Source organism: Trachymyrmex cornetzi, unplaced genomic scaffold (genome assembly GCF_001594075.2).
Source record: "Trachymyrmex cornetzi isolate Tcor2-1 unplaced genomic scaffold, Tcor1.1 scaffold694, whole genome shotgun sequence".
Classification (NCBI taxonomy): Eukaryota; Metazoa; Arthropoda; class Insecta; order Hymenoptera; family Formicidae; genus Trachymyrmex; species Trachymyrmex cornetzi.
Genome location: NW_017300019.1, coordinates 597,364 through 614,892, shown reverse-complemented (window position 1 = coordinate 614,892; position 17,529 = coordinate 597,364). Strand labels below are relative to the sequence as shown.

General features: G+C 36.1%; 1 protein-coding gene across 4 annotated transcripts in view; it reads right to left on the bottom strand.

Moving 5' to 3' along the window:
• The window catches only part of LOC108767590 (synaptic vesicle glycoprotein 2B), a 34,870-nt gene extending 22,455 nt beyond the window's left edge, over positions 1-12,415 (bottom strand). Inside the window, exon 1 of one of the 4 annotated variants that reach the window (XM_018517554.1) lies at positions 12,245-12,415. The gene's annotated coding sequence lies outside the window, so the exon portion shown is untranslated. Of the gene's footprint in view, positions 1-1,842; positions 2,261-2,327; positions 2,549-5,055; positions 5,143-12,244 lie in introns of those variants that run through there. The other 3 variants (XM_018517552.1, XM_018517553.1, XM_018517555.1) reach the window with 3 other exon arrangements.
• Positions 12,416-17,529: the final 5,114 nt, after the last annotated feature.

Below are 17,529 nucleotides of genomic sequence, written 5' to 3'. Positions count from 1 at the left end.
TAATCGTAGCACACACACAATATTTTAAATAAAAATTAGAAAACACTTTTTTATCAAATACATTTGTTTTTCCACTTATAAATATCATAGATAGATAATAATAAAAGTACATTGCACATTTCTTATGAAGTTGTCATTATCTATTTAGAAAGACAAAGTTAGCTGAAATTATATAGGTATCTCTGTCTTTAAAATATCGAATTGAAAGAGAGATGCTGATATGATTCAATTTTTTTTCTAACGGAGTATGAATGCTGAGAATCAGGGAATGCGCAGTCTGTACCTATTATGTTTATGATAAAGATCTAACAGCAATACAAGTAACAATATCTCAAACGACTATCGAAAATTACATGTTATCGTATGTACATTATTAAATAATTATTGTTATTTATTATCATAAAATATCTCACAAATTATGATAAAATAGATATCCCTTTAAATTTCATTTAAAAATTAAAACTGGTAAAAAACGTTTTAAAAAATGATAATTTAAAACTTTTGTTTAAGTCATTATATATAGGAAAAATGAGAGAGATGTATTAATACTATTAAACATTATTTAATATAAAAGACTGATTGAAAATAATTTTGTTGATTCAATAGCAGTATTAATGAAACAATTATAGCTCTTGGTTTATAGCTTTGATGTTATATCATAAAATATCGTATGTTTCATTAATGCTGTTATTGAATCAATAAAATTATTTTCCATTAAACTACTATTAGCTAATGCTGTTAATATATGGTTTGTGTGTTGATTTTCTTAATTAAAATTAATTTTTTTATTAAAAATTTTTTTTATAATTTTGTTTTTTAATAAAATAACTGAGTGTATACACTTAAACCAAATACATTGTATGTATATATCGGGCCTATATAACTGAAGCAATTTAATCTTTAATTTAAAAAATTATACAGTTTTTACAATTGTATAAACAAAAATAATTATTTTTTAAATACTTCTTTTAAAAATATTTAATATTTCTTACAAAAAAAAGAATAGTTAACTTGGAATTATACATCGTTATAACAATTAATGTAATAGTATATGTAAGAAAATATTATATTTTATTTTATATAGAAAGAGATTGTTTAATCGCTTTATCCTAATAAAACTGTAAAATTAGTTGTAAGCCCACATTTTGTGTTTATATTTGTTAAATAATAGTCTCTGAAGTTTATCGAAACTCAAACTGCGTCTTATATTTTGCATCAACATCTTCGAACTTCCGACTAACAATACTAATTTTTAATGCTAACATGCGAAAACGAAACGAGGTCGAGTTCTATGAAGAGCTCGAAGTGGCACATTAAAGAACGCTACACTAAAGAATCGAATGATTTGCGTATAGAATTACGGTCTCAATCTCAATTATAAACATCATAATCTCACTTTTTCGACAAAATTAGCAGAAGAAAGTGCACAGAATATTTGAAATACCACTCGCGTCATGCTTGTTAGACAATGGCATAAAATTCGGGCTCAACATTATTATGAATTATTTATTAATTAGAGCGATTAGACGCCAGTGATGATTAGATACTAAAAATTTGTATCAAAAGAGTTTGCCAAGTGTGGAAAATAAATTTTTTACGAAATCACCTTTAACCGCCTTTCGTAATCACAATTTCTAGTGAGAAATAAAAATCTAGTCGACGTCAATCCGATTAAAACGATATCTGCATTCACTAAAAACGTTTTTACGGTATTTACTTCTATGATGAAGACAAGACCATTTATAGAAAAAAAGAAAAAGTGATTAGATACCTAATAAATGTTGATACTAGTGATTTCGATATTACGAACACGAGAATGATACGCTTGCTCTGAAAACTTACTTTGATATGGCGATTCTTAATCAAACCCCGCGTATGTACAATCTTCCTTCTGAAAAGATTCGAAGAAATGTTTTTCCGTGAAAAATACTTCCTATCCCGCAGAGTTCTACAGGTCGTATGACTTTTTCTGTGTTCTTGCAAACTCCTTGAAGGACGGTATCTCTTGCGCCAATGTCAAATTTTCATGACATGTGTTGTAATCACTTGTTACAATTCTCGTAAATTTCCGCCGTCTTGTGTGAGAAAGAGACCATATTTCACTCAAGCAAGCGTATCACACAATCGTGAAATATCTAACATTCTTGGTAATATATCATAGCGCACACGCGCACCTTCCACAAAGTATTTTAGCAATAGAAAATTATTGTTATCGAAAATTACTGCTACAATTTGTCAGAAAATACAAGATATGAGTCAAGCGTTGATAGACGATAATTTGCCGGGCGATTTTCGTGATGGTTTTCGATGACGTGGCGGGAACGCACCTGGATACATCTGCGGGATGTGGTAATCACACGTGTGATCCACGAGACCCGGGACTCCCGGGATTTCGATGTTGGTTTAATATTCGGTTAACCGTTCCTCGCCCGATCGTGTCAAGTCAGACGAGTCGCAAGTTCGGCATTTGTCACTCGACAATAACGCTTGACCCACGAGCTTGGCTTGCGAACGTAACGAGTGTCGGAGCGTTGAAACGCTAAAAGAGAACTACCTGATACCTCCCACTAATATGAACCAATATACTCGGCGAGTATATAGTGGCCATTGTTTCTGACTGCGGTGCGTTGGAGGGGCGGAGACACATACTACGTGCAAGGATGAGTGTATCTTTCGCGGGGGCTGAGTCTTTTACAGCTTGGAAATTTTTCGAGCTCATTCGCAACATCACTACCATCAATTACCAGTAAGACATTGCGGTTTAAAAAAAATTAAGAATAATCGGCGAGTGTGGTGTACAACCGATGTAGGCGAACCACGACAGTCATAACGTATCGACCTTGCTGTGACTGGAGCAAGGATCACTACTCCTCGCCGGGATCGAAGGTTATCATAAAAATACCGGACGCTGCGACCCGATATCTATAGGATCATCAGGCATTTGAATATAAAAATAAGGAAAAGGAGGACGTAACGAGTGCGCGTGTTGGGAGCGTGTTGCCGCGTGCGCATATTATAATTAATCAAACGAATTATTGTCGCGATCCAACCCTCTATAAACCGACATCAAGATCCTCGGAAAGCGGTTTCAACCGGTTATGTAAACGTCAGGGAATAAACTGTGGTAGCGGTTTCAACCGGTTACAACTTAAAGAAATGAATCGTCTGCATTGCCGTTCTGGAGGAGGAAGGGGATCACATGACACAAATCATTTTCGGTGCAACCTTGTTTGCCGGACATTTTTAGATTTTCATGCTAAATGAAAAGTTTTCACCTGGCACGCTTGGCGCGCCTTTGACCAAACGCTAACATACAATGGTCTTCGAATAAACGAGAGAACGTGTACTGTCAATATTTTTAACCCATCTAACAGACTGTAGCATATCACTTATTGATTTTTTTGGTAAAGAGTAATTTCATTGGAAAAGTGTATTTGTCGTAGCCTTTTTGCGAAATTAACCCTTTTTTGCAAAAAGGCTATCTTTTATGTAAAACGGCGGCTAGTCTACTAGCTTTTTTGTAAAAAGACTAGCTTTTTCCTAAAAAGGCTGGTTTCACAGAAAAAAGTTGCGATATATTCACAGCTATCATGTCTTATCTATCATATTCACCACTATAATGTCTTCACCAGTATTAGCGTGTTCTTCTAATAACAAATGTAAATTGTACAAGTTCTTCGTATATTCAAGATTAACGAAGAACTTGTATCTTTATTTTAGTAATTTTTATTTTTAAATATTGAAAATTAATAACCGAAATATCCAAACTTGCATGATAATTTTTTAGATCATAATTTTACACACGTATAATTATTACTTAAAAATTATCATGCTCCAGCAAATAAGTTGACGTCATTTGTTGTTATTATCGTCTTTAACGTCATTTTGACGCCAAAATGATAACAAATAATATTGGCTTGTTTGCTAGGCTTTAGCAAGTTTGGGTATTTTAGTTTTTGTTTAAAAAATTTCGAAAATGCAAATATCAAAATTTCTTATTAAAATAGATATACAAGTTCCTTGAATCTTAAATACTCGTACAATTTATATTTGGATTTTAAATTTGTACACACAGACAAATATCATTCTGTTACTAAAAAAGTAATTGCTTAATTTACTTTTTTCTTTTTAATAACAATTATCTTTAACAGAAAATATTTTCTTGGTGTTAAAAAATTTTAAAATACATTTATTAAAAATTTTAGAAAAAAACTCATTATTATGTACTCAATAGAATTAACTTTTTTAAAGAATTCTTGTTATAAAATTGATCGAAGAAGCGACTAAGTAAATTGGAAACTGTTTTAATTTAACAATCTTGATTAAACTTACTAGGGCTTTAGATTATATTTTAAATAAATTTGATGTTTGTAATAAACTGATGATATAAATTTGTGGATATATGAACTTTTAAAATACTTGAAACAAGAAATTATCACTAGCATATATTTTATATAGCATATATTTTTCCATGCGTAATACAGTTGTTATAAAAGAAACTGTATCATAAAATAAATAAATATGTGAGATGTAGGCAATTGAGAGCAAACGCAGTTAGATTTAGCGTACATATATTTCATAAACTCAGTGATTAGTTTATAACATTTATTATTAATACAAACGTTTCGACTTCTTTTTAAGTCATCTTCAGCATATCTATCTAGTTTTTAATTAAAATTGTTTCATTACTTGGTAAGTTGAGATGATTGACAATTCCAGTATTGAAAATAATCTCCTTAATCAGCTGTGTGACTGTTAAGATCCAACATACCAAGTATAACATTGTATTATAAAAAATACATAATAAAAATTCTAGCACTAGGATTCTATCACATACAATTGTAGAGCAAATAATTAAAGGTCCAAGCATTATTTAATAGAATGACATTTTTAATTGACAAAAAACTCGAATTGTTTCGGAATCCTTGACTCCGTTTTTCGTTGACGCATCATTTAAAAATGTAAAGTGTTTTAAGAGCAATAATAACGATTTAAAAAAACAATAATAACAATTTAAAAATAAAAACGGTTTAAGAAACAATATGAAAGACTTACCAAGTATGAGAGTTGCGAAGCTTTGTGAAGTGTTCGCCCGAATTGGGGAACTACCAAGGTGACATGAGAAATCACAAAGCTTATATAGGGCGCTAAGACACTTCGGGATCCCCCACCCTAGTCTCGGCAGAATACATTGCGGAATGATTTCTATCACGCGTAGTGTTATGTCGTGTCGCAAATAAGAGAAGAAAGGAGAATGTGTCTCACGAATCATGACTCGGACGCTATGAATCTTTTATCCCGAGAAAACGGGGCGTTCGCGAAGATGTTGCGTCGGTAAACGTGAATCTTTGGTAAGGTGGCATCATTCACAGATTTATCGTAGACGTTAAAATTCGGTATGAATTATTTGCCATCCTGTATAACATCATTTTATCGTGCATTCATCCGGCTTCGTTCCGGTGGACCGTGTATTCCACGTGCGTGAACGCTCGTGCGTGACAGCCCGTGTTAACGCCTAATTTCACGTTTCCACTCTTTCGTTCTGTTGCGCAATCTTTGCATCTCGCGAAGACATCCCGCGTTCATCTCGCGTCTCCTCGCATCGCCACACGCATTGTGTGGGACACATGTGTCAATGATAACGTCGTAACGTGAAAGTATATGTGTGTGTATTCCGCTATGATAAACACTGTAACATTGTAACATCGACTAATTAACACATGGGAAATTAAAGACTTCATTTGCCTCCGCCGAACCTCTTTGTTTATCTTAATGAGCATATCTCATATCAGAACTAAATATCATTGAGATACTATTCTATGTATCTCTTCGTGCTTAAAATTTCTAATATTTTTTCTCTAAAATTAAATACTTAAAATTTATAATATTTTTTCTCTGAAATTTCTTAAAATTCATTAGAATTAGCGGAATGACAAGTATATACCTAACGCAAAAGAATTTACACGCACAGTTTCTTACGGATTCATTTGACGTATGTATTTATATATGGATACATGTATATTGGTGGCACATTAAATGCAGGGATGGAAAAGTTACTTTTAAAATTACCTTTAAGTTACTTTTTATTTAGAAACTAAGTACAATAAATTAAGATATTTTATTTCATATATCATATTTTATTATTTGCTTCAACTTTGTATTATTATTTGTAATTTATTGTACTTAATTTTTAAATAAAAAGTAACTTTAAAGTAACTTTAAAAGTAACTTTCCCATCCCTGATTAAATGCACATCATACATGGTGATACTACATTATATTTTCGTTCCTCTCGATTTTCGAATAAACTGCGCCGCCTGTTGACAAAATGTTACAAATAGAAAGACCGAAATAAATCAATGATAACGCTCGATGGAAAGGGATTACGTTGTATTTATTCTGTATGTTAGACCTGTGCTAATTACTTCACATTACTTTGCATTGCATATTTTGTGTTTCGCTTTTACACGTCTGGTTTAGTTAACCCATTAAGTATTAGGAAATTTTACACACTTTTCTATTTTAAATTCCTATTAATTGTTATTTGAATGAGTATAAATTATATTGATTTATTCTACTGAAAAAGACAGATAAAATCATTTATTAGTTGAATACTTGTCAACAAAAAGGCAGGGATTGTTTATTTTTTTATTTGACAACTTTGATCCTTATCACTGGAATTCTCATGTGAGAATATATTACGATTTTCCATCGAAAATAGCTTAAAAATGAGTCAAAGCATTCAGACATTTTATTTGTAATTTATTCTCGGACAATTTACTTGTAATTTTTTCAGTAATAACACTACTCGTATACAGCACATTCATTTTATCCGAGAGATATTCTGGGAATGTTCTTAAGTTACTTTCAGAGAACGTCTTAAGAACATTCCCAGGATATCTCTCGGATAAAATGAATGTGCTGTATACGAGTAGTGTTATTACTGAAAAAATTACAAGTAAATTGTCTGAGCGACTTTAAGACATCCCTTGATGATTTGTGCTGTACGAGTATATATTGAAACATTCTTTTTTATCTTTCGTTTTTTATATTTCTATTTCACCTCAGCGTCGATTAGTTTTTCGGGAAAAGCAACTCTTTTTACCCTTAAATACCAATTATGATCTACAAATTTCTTAAGGGGAGGGTTACACGGGTTTAAAACAAAACTCGTAGGAATTTTTTGGGATTTAATGGTTTTTGACAAAGTACTGCAATTTAAAAACTAAGTGCAACTCTTTAATATTACAGCGTTTTTCACTGGCAGAACTGATGCGCCTCAGTGCACATTAATACCACTACTGCGCACAGTGCGCACACGCAATTAACTACGTATTTTCCTGTTGCACACTAATTTAATCTGAATGTAAAAATCAGATACTTCAATTAATAACATACCCAATGTATATTTTATCAAATAGCACAATAAAATGTATTGAAGATTTCGCGATTTAATTCGTTTCTAATTTTTATTAAAAGTACATTTCGATTTGTGTACAACGGCTAAGTGCACAGAGTGCGCACCAGCTCTACCAGTGAAAAACGCTATTAGATTAAACCATGGTCTGTTAGAGAGAGAGGTGACTAGAGATTGAGATTCGATTGGATTTTGGATAAGAATTTAACCAATCAAAGCAAGTTCATTAAACTTAAGATTGATTTTCTTTTTCTTATTAGTTAAATTTCAATCCAATCTCAATTTCAATTTCTTAAAGTGTAGACAAATTATAAAGTATACACTATATATTGACTCAAAATGTTACATTGATACATTTTGTCTATCTAGTGATTTTAAATAGATTAAGGAAAGCAAAATTGTTCAGTTGATTGTGTTACACACGTGAGTTTACGGAATTTACAAGAACAATTATAAAGAGTGTCTACAATTATAAAATATTTCTTCTGTTGAATTCCTCCCGGAACTTCATTTATTGTCTCGTCGAAATTATACAGAGTGTCTAAAATAAAATACATGTTATAATTAATTTATATTTTATAGGAACAAAAGAAAGATGCGAGAAAACGGATGGAAACTCTTGGAGGAAAATACGTAATTAATTGCGTGTGTGCACTGTGCGCAGTAGTGATATTAATCATTTACGTTTATGTACCTTACAAAGATGCATATTGATACGAGAGATTCGTACCAAAAGAAATTGCGATAATTGCACGTGTTTGTCTCGTACGTCTTAACCGCGAGACTTAACACAGCGCTTTAAATCAGAGAGCAATCTGCAGCTGGCCGCGCGAGTTACTATTCTTTGACTCTCGTGAATCACGTTACTTTTATAATAGTAATCGCAATTTAATTCTTTCACACGAGAATTAGTTTTAAACACAGACGTAGAGCATACTGCGCCATTCGTATTATCTAAATATAATATATCAAATGTGATTAACAAAAATAAGAGAGAGGAAGCGTGAAAAAGGCTCATTTCCTTCTCTTTCTAACTAATCTAAATATTAATTGCTGGAATAGAAAATGATATATAAAGATTGGACGTCTTCGCGTCTCTTCCATTTTTATCAATCAATTTTGCACACGGATGGCGCAATCCATGCCTTTGGTTTTAAGGGATTCTCCTTTTCACTCCGTTCAGCAAATGATTCATCATCTTGTTTATCATTGTTCAATCTACGACATGATTAAGATCGCTTTTCTCAATCGGACGACTTATAACGCAAATTCTTTTAAAGATAATACCGTGCGCAAATGCATGCTTTTATCACGAAAATTTCCAGGTTGAAATTAAATACAGCACCGTCTCACGAAGTACATACCGTTGAAAATCACGTTGCACTGTTTATCGACGTCACGTGCCGATTGATATATGACGGTCGCATAATTGATTATATTGTACACACACATGTAACCACGTCGTTTTTCATCGTTAGAGTATCATCGACATGCGTTCACTATCATCCCCGTACTTGTCTTCTCTTCTTAAATCCGCACGCGTCTTCTGTATTGTCTTTCTCTTAATTTGAGAATCTCGGGATTCTTTTACAAAATCTTATATTACCTAGGTAGATGATATACGGAAAAATCGGAATTTGCATTGTAAAGACGATTATTTACAAAGGCGTTATATAATAGATAGCGTATTATGCATGCGTGCAATCAACAACGTCTGTCCTTGTTGGTTGGACGCGCTCTTAAGGATGTGACGCATGAACGCGATGCGTACGGATATCGTCTTGCTATTTAAAAGTACACGCAAAGACGCACGAGAGAGAGAAAGGGGAGGGGATGAGGAGGGAGAGAGAGAGGAGGGAGGGAGGGAAGAAGGGGGAGAGAGAGAGAGAGAGAGAGAGAGACAGACATTATTAGTCAAAAGTTTGAAATCATTTATAAAAAAAGAGTATTTTAAACATCAGTTATGAAACATCACCGAAAAATCCTTATCTTACTCAATATTTTTTTTAATTTAAAAGTGAATAGTCATTATATTTAACACATTTGTGATTAACATGGCATTGTTTAATTCCAAGAAAATGAGCAACAGTTATTAAAATTTCCTTTTTTCAAAACTGAGCTGTCGCCTGTTTTAGAAGATAAATGAAAGAACTTTCCATTACGAAAAAATAAATGACTAGCTCTAGATTATAAAAAAAAAATAATTAAATGTAAGGGTAATTATTTTGACGAAAAAAATGTCTAACACTTGTTAAAGCTTCTTTTTTAAAAAATGTTTATAATAGAACTTTCAGTCATTATTATTATTTTTCGTTTTATATTATTTTTTATCTTATAAAACAATGAATGAAATAATAAAAATGTATACATGTATAATAAAAATGTATAATGCATTAAATTACAATGCATAAATTTAACTTTATTTTATATAACAGATACACGAAAGACCGATTTTGCTGAAGTAAAAAGTATAGATACAGATCTGAACATAATTTTAGCGAACTATTAAAATAATTATATAGGAAACTCAAACGCTGATACTGCAAAAAAATATTGACATTCTAGCAATCAACTTGAGTGTTTTACATAATTATTTTGATAGTCGACTAACAAAATTGTTTTTAGACCTGTATCTCTGATACATTTTTTAACACTTCAACAAAACGTTCTTACCATTATTTTCCATGTTTTCAATTAATGGTGTGCAACTTTTGGTTGGCAGTGTATATGAATAAATGATAAATGATCACGATGATATCTCATCTTTACGAGATATTAATTAATTGTAGCGCTTATCCATGCTCTCCTATATCCGGATCGACCAGTGTGATCTGGATCAATGTGTGATCAAGTCGGATCACACGCCTGACCACGCGATTCTCGTTTAACTGCCCGTTCTGAAACGAGATGTTTTTCTGCGTTATATGTATATATACACCTCATTACGCTTCTTGGTGATGTAAATAAAAAAAAAACGCGCATTGCGATAAAAGCAGTTATAAATCTGCCGGAGACAGAACAAGATATCGATGCCTCCAGGCAAACACATTGAGCTCAAATCGGAAGAGCGTTTTGAAGGGTAGGCCACAATCTCACGGAGGATCCTTGAGATATATCTCGCCTCTGTTACTAGGTTGGGAGATTTTTATTCCTAAATTTGGAGGTTTTTTCTTTCCGTCGAGAGATACGAAAAGTTTAGGAGCATTTTTGGGGGACTTTTTGGAAGGAAAATACAAAGAAATATCCAAATTACAGCTAAAATATTGAGAAAACGGCAATATACGGGGATGACTTTTAAACAGACCTAACAACATTGGCTGCGTTCAGCAGAGAAAGCAGCTTTGCAACTGTTGTAAAATTCTTAAATATGATTGATTTATACATTTAGATTCAGTGAGGAACTAAGGGCAAGACCAATCATATTAAAGAATTGTACAACAGTTGCAAAGCTGCTTTCTCAGCTGAACGCAGCCATTGATCCACCCTTCAATTTCCCCATATTCTCTGTATTTCCTCGCGACGCACGCTGCGTATGCACCAGTATACACGCGCGCCCGCGAATGCAGGCCAAATTATGCGCGCATACGAGCGCATGTTAGCTCGTGCTGCGCGAATTAAATGCAGTGACTCATCCAGAATGCTGACGTCATCATCGGCGTGCTCGAGGGGCAATCAACCGGCAAGAGATGCAAAAACGTGCTGCGGATCGAGCGAGCGCCGCTGTAAGTGCCTGACCGTACCATCGCGTGGGTATCAGCGTTGTCCGCGAGTAGTCGAGTACTATGCAGGAAATTCCTGGCGCAGCGAGGAAGAGCCAAGAGGCGCGATCGCGCGAAACGATCGCGCAAGAGCTGGTAAGAGAGCTGGTAAGAGAGCTGGCAAGAGCTGGCAAGAGCTGGCAAGAGCTGGCAAGAGCTGGCAAGAGCTCCAAGGGGCTCGGAGGGAAACCGTAATCCGTACTCGCACTACTCACGCGCTCGCGCATCAAGTCTACCACCGTCCTTTGTCCTCGGACTTTGTCCTCTAATTTAACTCTTGCCTTTTTTTCTCAGATAACCACTGCGAACTGTGAGTCTTAAGTAACAAATATTTCGACTACTGATTTCACAAGCCTAATCATATACCTAGAATTGCTTTATCAACGTAATTTCCCTCCGTTTAGCGAGTAACAAAACCGTTGAATGCCTGTTACTATAATTGTCGTTCGTTGCGTCTCCATTGAAGGAGAGGAAATGTTCACCTTCTGTCGTAAAAATACAATTTACGGTGAAGATTGACAGAACGCAGTTAAGTAGTAATAAGAATCAACGTGAACGTCAAACGATGTTTCCAGAAGTACAACTAAAAGTATCATAGGAATGTTAACGAGCGAAAGATTTCTTATAACGAAATCTGATAAATATTTAAAAGTTTGTCTTTTCGAAAAGTATAAAATGAATTAAAAAATTTTAATTTAGTTAAAACTTTCTTTTAAAGTCTAGAATGATTTGATTAATAATCGCAATTCAACAATCCCGCATGAGGAATAGTTTCAAGGGAATCTCTCTTTTAACCTTTAGAATGATTTAATCACCAATATCAATCTTTCTGAAGCAAAAACCGAAGTCAATTCTATTAACTAAGAATCTTTATGTAAAATGTGTTTCGGTGTTTCCGAGAACATCTTGAATTTCATTGTAAAGTGTCTCAAGATCTGTTCTCTTCAGCTAAACTTCTTGCGCGGTTCATCTTTTCTCTTTTTCTCTCCACGTTGGAGATTCCACAGTGCAAGAAGTTTAACTAAAAAGAACGGGGGTCTTCAGTTATAACATAGAAATAACAGACTCACCTAATCATAATATCTCGAAACGGGACGATGTCGAACCAGCGGAAGCTCATTCAACAAAGAAGAGATACAAGCAAACAGCGTGAACGAACTCTCCGAATTACCTCGTCCACCGCGGTGGCTGTCACTTCTACTTTCTACGGTGGTGTCAAACACGCGCGACTTGGCGACGCGTCCATAGAGACATAACTAAATCACAGAGGGGTCAGTTCGCGGTGAGTATGTCTGCCAATCTTTCAGCAGGGTTAGTACTACCAGTCAGCCATCCCAGGGACGTCGGAATCGGGCGGACCAAATCCTACTTACTATCTCGCACTTCGGCTGTAACTGAAAATTTGTCGGTCTTCGTTTGCAGCTCGCGGATACGATTAGGAGCAAACGTTTCTAGGAGAAACGATTCGTCAGGAAAATATAAATATATTTCGTAAGGTGAAATATTTGGCTGATCTAAGAATGTCGGTTAAATCGAAGCAATCAATACGTTCGACTCTCATTGGATATTTCGGGATACGATCGATAAACATGTTAGTATAATAATCAACACGAAGAGAGATAGTTGGTAATTTTCTACGAAAGAGAAAAAAAGAAGAGAGAGAGAGAGAGAGAGGCGAGAATTGGGCCCGGCCTCTGCGCTCCTGCGTCCTGGCTCGTGTTAGATTGCTGTAGAAGGCTTTATATCCACTTAGTCACTGACCGTCAAGCAATCATCCTATTGCCGGATTGTAGTATCATGAATGACCGTAAGAAAACGCTTACCGGGAGGCGGGCGGTCACCACGCGAGTTCCCCTGAAATATTGCGCGCCGTTCACTCGCGCCATCGTTATTCCCACGGTTCCGCGCAACGAAAATCGTGCACGCACGATGTCAATTCAATAGCGACTGCCTAATAGTATAATAATATAATTTGTCGTAGTAACGCGGCGTGTGAGCGGTAATCCTCCTCTCTATTAGGAGTAGGGCTGATGATTTGTTTCGAAGGCTTCGACATTCAAATTTCGAAGCTTTGAAGAGTCAATGCTTCAGCATTAACATCTTCGAAGGTCGAAGTTTCGAAGCTTCGAAGCTTTTACACTTCACTCTCCTAAGTTTAAAAGAATCAAAATTATACAATTATTGATTTAATATAGCTAACAGTAACGAATATATTTTTATTTAAAAATTGTACAAAATATATACTTACGAATATATATAATTCTTAATCCTGTATCGCGTAGTATCGATCTTCAAATTCGATTAATTTCTAAATAAACACATTTCGAGTTACACACTTATAATGGCAAATATTTTTTCTATATCACACGTATTTTCTTAGTATATTAGCACGAGATACGAAACACGCGAAGTAATAATGAATATATAATGATTTGATTGAAGGTGAACTTGCGGTACTTTTTTTTTTAGATACAGGATACAATGCTTCTCGTACATATATTTCGTGTACGCCTCAACATTACAAATATACTGTCAGTATTTTGACTATTCTTAAACAAGCGAAAAAAAAAAAACGACAGCAATAGAACTATGTATATGTCATCAGTTCCGGTACGATCATATATATAGGTAAACCACTAATTTAGGAGTCTGAGTTGGATGGGTGACCGTAAATTTTTTTCTCTTCACAGTGGAGCACTCCTGATTTCAAGGTACTATTTTTTTCTTTTATGTTTGATGGTACTTATGCTCTTGTAATTTATGTAATGTTTCAATATATATATTTTTGTTTCAACTTACAATTTTTGGCGATACAACTTAAGAGTGTATTACGAATATATTTTCATTTTTTCCCTATTCGCCTAAACGTATCTTTCAAAATTTCGAAGCTTTGAAGACATTAAACTTCGAAAGTTTGGAGTTAATTTATTAAAAAACGAATTCTTTCGAAGCTTCGAATTTTCAAAATTGTCAAAAGTAACAATCCTAATTGAGAGTACGTCATCCATCCACACGCGGCGTCTTCTCTCTTCCTCCATTCTTACCATTTTTTTGTATTATTTTTGTGTATTTTTGTTTCATTCTTTTTTACTTCCATGTTCTTGGAGAGTTGAATATATATATATATATATTAATAAACGCCTTTATCTATCTATTTATCTACCCCTCCCACCGCCCTGATTCACCAGGCTCGAAGAAGCGACATACGGAAATAATTTGGCCCTATCAAATCTCATTTACACTCATGACTCATTCGTCAATTTATTCGCGTCCGGTGGCGATATTTCAACGTCTTCGGTGCGCCGCTATCTTACTTCGCGATGTGAAAGGCGCTCCGCGATCGCGTACCGGTAAAGTGCACCCAGAGGATTCCCTGATGAATGACCCAAACTCCTTTGAATCGAAGCATCAATGCCTGCGTAAAATTTATAGATGCGACTAAATCGTGTTGCGATTTAATCGCGATAATTTAATAATTTCCCTCTCTCTCTCTCTCTCTTTGTCTCAAGTTCCAGAATCGAGCTTGCATGTTACCGTAATTAAAATAGAATAACAAGAGTGTAACATTTAGCTGTTCTAAAGTTAAGCCATATCTGTAAAGGGGCGGAAAATGATCGCGGACACGGTACATTAGCCCGTATCACCGGCAGCGATCTGAAACAGGTTTTGATCGACAGCGGCGTGGTACTCTGACGTAGAGTGCGCCGCGGCGGCGACGGCTCTCGTTTTCTTTATCCACCTAAGTATGCACACATCCGGCCGATCTGTACTCCAGCAACTTTCCTACTTCATTCATGGACGCATTCAGTGGCCTTTGAAGGTTGCACCGCAGAAAGGAGTGGTGGGCACGGTCTCTGCGCGGCACGGTACGAGGAGAGGCGGGCAGGGACGTAATTAGGGGGGAAACTTCGCGAGAGAGGAGCTGCCATACGACATACATAGTATACACACGCACGTATGTATAGACGTGTGAGAGAACCATACGCAGACACCTTCGAGTCGTATGCGATGGAATTCTGTATCCGCGCTCCGAAGCCCGCAGCTCAGGAACTTTCGCATTTGATGTAACTGTGTAGAAAAAGATACAGCGAGAAAGGTATACTTACTGGCCGAGAGTAGCTCGCCGTGCGAGAACGGAATGCCTGGTCTCGTGCATATCTTTGCCGATTCATTGATAACCCCGCCACGGGTGCACGCTCACCTGGTTACGTCACTGACCGGCGCGGACGACCGGCTGACAACGCGCGGACCAGTTTCAGTATAATCCTTTCCTGGAAATGCACCGCTGGTCCGCGCTCGCATTTACCTAATATGGCCCACATCGTCCGATTGTACCGCGATATGTACGAGCATATGTCGCGTATTCTATGAATTATCCAGCGCTCTTACAAAAATTTAATACTGAAAAGCGCAGTACAACGATGCTTTTAGTTTTCAAAATAAATATAATTAATTGCTCGGTACTCTTAGATCCGTTTTTATTTCAAGACCGTAAGTAATGTTTTAAGATGCTGACATGGCTCTGTTCATTGATATCTCAAGATTAAGACGGTCTTAAATATACACGGAAATAATGAAGTATCTTTATTGAAGTATCTAAAATTTAGCTAGTTAGAGATCTGAAAATAATTTTGTTGAACTATCAAACTAATCACGTAGAACTCTCAAACGTATAATGAACAATGCTGCAAAAAGTTTTGACATTCTGACATATAGTTTGTGTGTGAGCGTCTGACATAATTATTTTAATGGTCCAACAAAATTATTTTCAGATCTGCATCTCTAAATTTTTTAATACTTTAACATAACCGCGTAAATCCTTTCCGATAAAAATTAACTATGGATATCGGTCTGTAATTTTCAATATTAAATTAACCAGTATTACACTGAATTTCTGTAAAGTCTATACCAAACTATCGTCGGTAGTCAGTTCTTATATTTAAGACTGTCTTAAGTACAATCTTAAAATGTTGTAAACCAATCTAAGACCGGTATTTATAGTATATATCGGGGTTCTCATATTTAAGATCATTTTAAATGCAGTCTTAAGATATCACAAAGCCGCATAGAGCATCCTAAGACATTCCTGTTATCTAAGACAGTCTTGAAGTAAGAATCGACTATGGATACCAGCTCATACATTGGAGACTGAAAATTGAAAATTAGAATTTAACCAATTAAAATAAAATGGATTAAACAATTAACATTATTTGAGTCAAGTTCTAATATTCAATTTGCTATCCTGATACAGACTTCAGGGAGGTTTATGTATGCAGAATATATGAAAATGAATCACAGATAATATCAATTCAAATGCAAAAATCGCGTATTTGCAAACGATATTTGAATAAAAAATAATTGATTTGGCTTACGATTCGATTCGAGTAAAGAATTCTCAGCTAACTTCATTGTGAACGATTTTGTCTACGGTTACTTGCAGGGTCTACGGTAACTGCGGCCGAGACTTTCACCGTTTCTCCGCGTCGTTACGGCAAATAATGCATCTCTCGCGAGTAGGTATGCGTGCACGCGCGCGCGCGTGCAATCCTCTAAGGAATTCGAGAGGGAGAGAGGGCCGCGCGGAAAAGCTGAATGAATACAAATTTCTCAACGGTTGCGCAAGCCGTGACTCGGAGCGAAGCGAGATTTGTCGCGACGCTCGATACTCCAAGCCTGTAGTTCATGAACGTGGTCCCTAGCATCGTGTTCCGACATTTCGTTTCGAGTAACAAAGAATCTGCTAAGAATCTCACCGTTCATTCGAGCTATCTCAAGATCCTCTTCAGATCTCGAACCGAAGCAATAATCGCGCACCGAGAGATGCATCGAATAAACTCCGCGTTCCATCGAAAATTCCATTCCTCCGCTATTCGAACACAGGTACACCGCGCAGGTAAGCCCGCTCGCTCTCCTGCACGCACGTGCGTGAGAGAGCGCGAACTCGTGAGCGCGCGCGCGCGCGCTAGAAAGGGTTGAAGTTATCGGCGAGCGCCCCGTGAACTGTGAAGGAGGGACCGAGAGGAGGGGCGGGGCGGCGCACTGACACATGAGCGCGCGGCACCGCGCGTGTATGCACACGGTGCACGTGTCGGAGCGGCACGGTGGTGGGGCGGAAACGTGAATGATCCATAGAGAGTCGTTACGCTGGTGTGCGAAGGTGTAGCGCATGCTGCGTTTGTGAGAGTGCCGTCGCGTCGGCGATCGCCCGGCGCTGCTCTGCGCTCATGCCATGGGCTCTCAATCGTCCGCGCTTAGTTGAGTTGCATCAAAGAACTCGCCGAGTGTGGACCAACAATTTTCGTAAGTTTCTAACGAAATAAAAATTGGCTTTTGTGCTCATCTTAAATTTTTTCCG